At 43.6% G+C, this 4,021-nt stretch overlaps 1 protein-coding gene across 1 annotated transcript in view; it reads right to left on the bottom strand.

Moving 5' to 3' along the window:
* Positions 1 to 3,786, bottom strand: part of PLA2G2D (phospholipase A2 group IID) — an 11,517-nt gene extending 7,731 nt beyond the window's left edge. Inside the window, exons 1-2 of the mRNA XM_027841477.1 lie at positions 3,616 to 3,786; positions 222 to 339 (exon numbers count right to left, since the gene is read on the bottom strand). The gene's annotated coding sequence lies outside the window, so the exon portion shown is untranslated. The remainder of the gene's footprint in view (positions 1 to 221; positions 340 to 3,615) is intronic.
* Positions 3,787 to 4,021: the final 235 nt, after the last annotated feature.

The following is a 4,021-nucleotide window of genomic DNA, read 5'->3' as shown; positions in this document are numbered from 1 at the left end:
CTTCCTTCCTTCCTTCCTTCCTTCCTTCCTTCCTCCCTCCCTCCCTCTCTCTCTCTCTCTCCCCTCCCCGCCTTCCTTCCCACCCCCAGTGCTCAGCACAATGCCTGGCACGTAGTAGGTGCTTAATAATATTTATTGACTATAAGGTTATTGTGAGGATCAAACGAGCTAATATCCATAATATCCATTTGCAAACTTTAAAACTCTTCATAATCACTTACTGCTCTTGTTGGAGATGTCCTTCTTCTTCCTGCCACCCAGCCCAAGTTTCTTCAAGGTTTCATAGATGCTTGGGGCAGGGATACAGGAGCCCTATTGGATTTCCCAGGATGGTGTTAACTTCAAGAAAAGAAAATGTAGTTTACACAAACTATCAAAAAAGAACACTGTCCACCATACTGTGTCACCAAAAATATGTTCCGTTCAATAATGATAATAGCAAATGTTTTAATTTATGCCTTAAAGCTTGTAAAACACTTTGCATAGATGATCTCATTGGATCCTTACAACATCCCTATGAGGTAGGGGCAGTTGTTATCAACCCTACTTTACAGATGAGGAAACTGAGGCTGAGGGAAAGGGACTTTGCCTAGGGTCTCAAAGCCTAACCTTCTTCAAAGCTTGAGGAATTCAAACCTAGATTTCCTGCTACATCATACTGAGGGTGTTAGAAGCCTGGGGGACCACGTGGCAGAGTGGAAATGACACTGAATTTTTAAGTCAGAGAACCTAGATGTCAATTCCTGCTTGGCTACCTTACATGTGTGACCTTGAGCAAGTCTCTTCTCCTCCCTAGACCTCAGTTTCCTTGTCTGTTGAGGAAGCAGGGTAAAGTGGTAAGAAGGTCTGGAATCAGAGGGCTTGGGTTCAAATCCTGTCACTTATTACTTGTGTGATTTTAAGCAAGTTGCTTAACTTCTCTCGGCCTCAGTTTGTTTATCTGTAAAGTAAGGGGATTAGTCGAGATGGCCTCTATGTATGGTCTCTTTAGGCTCTAAACCTATGATCATGTGAAGGAGTTGGCTGAAATGATCTCTAAGTACCTTCCAGTTCTAAACTCCTATGATCTGATGACTGAATGGACAAGAAAGTGGAAGGGGGTGGTGTGACCTGCTGGATAGCTGCTGAGCTAGAGGACTGGACATGGAGTGGAGAAATAACCGTTTGGAGATCCTGGGGCTGTCTTGAATGAATGGAGAATGAGGACAGGGATGCTATGCTGCAGGGCTGGGGGAATGAGAGATAGAAGGATAAGGCATTGAAGGGCTGGAGAGATGGAGGGAAGGGAAAAATGAAGATGGTTTCAAAGGATCCAGGAGTTTGGGGCCAATGGGGAGATAAAGATTTGCGTTTGGAGGCCCAAAGGCAGAGTTCTGACCACTTTCCCCAGCAAACCCCAAACCTTTGGGATAAAAATAGAAACTCCTCAGTCTGCTGGTTATGGTCCTTAACAACAGACTGCTGCCTACATTTCTAGACTTCTTCTCCATTACACCCCTTTATACTCTCTAAATTCATAAGGCCATAGATCTGGAGCTGGAAGGCTCCTTAGAACACAGAACGTTGGCATACAGGGAGCCTCGGTGGCTACTTAGCGCAGTCCCTTCATTTTACAGAAAATGAGGCTCAGGGACGTTAAATATTCACAGGATAATGGAGCTGGAATGGACCTCAGAGAACATTTAGTCCAACCTCCTCATTTTCCAAATGAAGCTAAGTGGGTTGCTTAAGATGAAAGAGGTAGAAACATTCTGTGGCAGGATTGGAATCCAGCTCCTCTGACTCATGGCTGCATCAGCAGCAGCAACCTTGCTGCTATATCACTTAGCACTCCCGTCACCCTGGACTATAGCTAAGCCTTGATCGGTGTAAATAATGAATCCCCCTGAAGTGGTCTCACAATTCAAATTCACACTATATCTTTCCATTGGGTTGGTACTAATGACTGTATTTTACTTTAAATAGCTTGATTTCAAACATATGTGACCACTTCACTGCATTCATTATTTACTCTAATCAAGACCTAGTTGTAGCAATTAGTTCCTGCCTGGGGGTACGTGTTCAAGCCTTTCCTTGTCCTAGAAGTGCACTGTCTCTTCCCCTCCATCCCAAGAACTTGGATTTTTAACATTGTGTGTGTGTGTGTGTGTGTGTGTGTCTCCTGGACTCCCTGGGCAGTCTGGTGAAGCCTAAGGACTTCTCAGAGTACTGCTTTTAAATGCAAAAATTAAAATACAGACGATTTCTGAGCTCAGATTCCATCTCAGACACTTGACACTTACTAGCTGTGTGACCCTGGGCAAGTCACTTAACCCTGATTGCCTCATCAAAAAAAGAAAAAAATAAAATAAAACAAAATACAGAGGATTACAAAGAAAACCAACTGTATGGAAATACAGTTTGCAAAATTCTTTTTAAAAATAAGTTCTCAAAATTGAGAGGATGCCCATCAATTGGGGAATGGTTGAGCAAGTTGTGGTATATGAATGTGATGGAATACTATTGTGCTATAAGAAATGATGAGCAGGCACATTTCAGAAAAACCTGGAAAGACTTGTATGGTCTGATGCTGAGTGAAGTGAGCAGAACCAAGAGAACATTGTACACAATAACAGCCACGTTGTGCGATGACTAATATTGATAAACTTAACCCTTCCTGGCAGTACAAGGATCCAAGACATCTCCAGAGGCCCTGTGATGGAAAATACTATCCACATCCAAAGAAAGAACTATGGAAGTTGAATTGCTATTTTTTTTCTCTTCTTTTGAGTTTTGTTTCCTCTTTCTGATGGTTCCTCCTATTGGTTTTAATTTTTACTTACAACATCACTAATGTGAAAATATGTTTAATATGATTGTAAATGTATAGCCTATATCAGATTGTGTGCTGTCTTGGGGAGGATGGTAGGGAGGAAGGGGGAAAAATTTTAAACTCAAAAGCATATGGAAGTGATTATTGATAAATCAAAATAAATTAATAAAAAAAACAAAAAAAAACAAGTTCTCAACTGTGTGACCCTGGGCAAGTCACTTAACCCCAATTGCTTCCAAAAAACAAAAACAAATAAAGCAAGTGCTTGGACCTAAGGTTAGGAGCTCATCTTAGAGACCCATCTCTAGCTTCCTTCAAGGCCTAGTGCAACTGCTGATTTCCTGTAAAACGTTCCCTGATGCCCCAATGTTCCCTCTTCCCCTCTTCAAGTTACCTTATGTTCACCAGTGTGACTGGATGTTGTATTATTCCCTCAGTAGAATGTGAGCTGTTTAAGGGAAGAGTCCACTCATCTCTGTATCCCTGTCCAGGTCTAGCATAATGCCTGGCACGTGGTAAACACCTAATAAATGCCAGCTGAACTGTTGAATCGAACCCTGAGCTCCCTCTGAACAAATACAAAGCTCTCAGCCCCTTCTAGCTTGTATTCATTCACTCTGATCTCTGCGAAGGAAGAGAAGCCACTGATGACCCCATTGTGCCAATGGAGCTAGAGGAATGAGACATAGTGACTTTCCCATGATTAGGGCTGCTGTCAGGAAACAATGAGCCTGGGACTGATTCTTCTCTCTCCTTTCCCCGTGGCACAGAACAGGCCCGAGAACAAAACAGAATTTTCTCACCTTCAAGTTTGTCCTTCCTCAGATGTTGGGGTTGGAGCCTGGTGGCCCACAGCTCTGTAAACTCCTCCAGCTGGTGGCCAGCCCCCTTTATAGTCACTGTCCCATCCTTCTCACTGCCCCAGCTGCTTGATCCCACCCTGGGCCCTTCTTGGCAACCAAGGAAGCTTGCTCTTTCCCCTTTCTCTGGGATACTTTTTAATGAGCAACAGTAGCTGTATTCCAAAAATGAGAAGGATGAGGGAATTTCCAGGTTACTCTGAGAGCAGTAGTGCTGTGAACAGAAACAGAACTGGCCCATGGCCCAGACTGGCCCCAGGAGCAACATGCTGGCCTCAGAGAGTCATGGCAAGAAAAGGGAAGGACAAGAATGTCAGAGCTGGGATTGGGGGGAGGGAGGTAGAAAGGG

This window comes from Vombatus ursinus, unplaced genomic scaffold (genome assembly GCF_900497805.2).
Source record: "Vombatus ursinus unplaced genomic scaffold, bare-nosed wombat genome assembly UNPS02014859.1, whole genome shotgun sequence".
Classification (NCBI taxonomy): Eukaryota; Metazoa; Chordata; class Mammalia; order Diprotodontia; family Vombatidae; genus Vombatus; species Vombatus ursinus.
The sequence above is the reverse complement of the archived record's forward strand: the minus strand, read 5'-3'. Positions and strand labels throughout refer to the sequence as shown.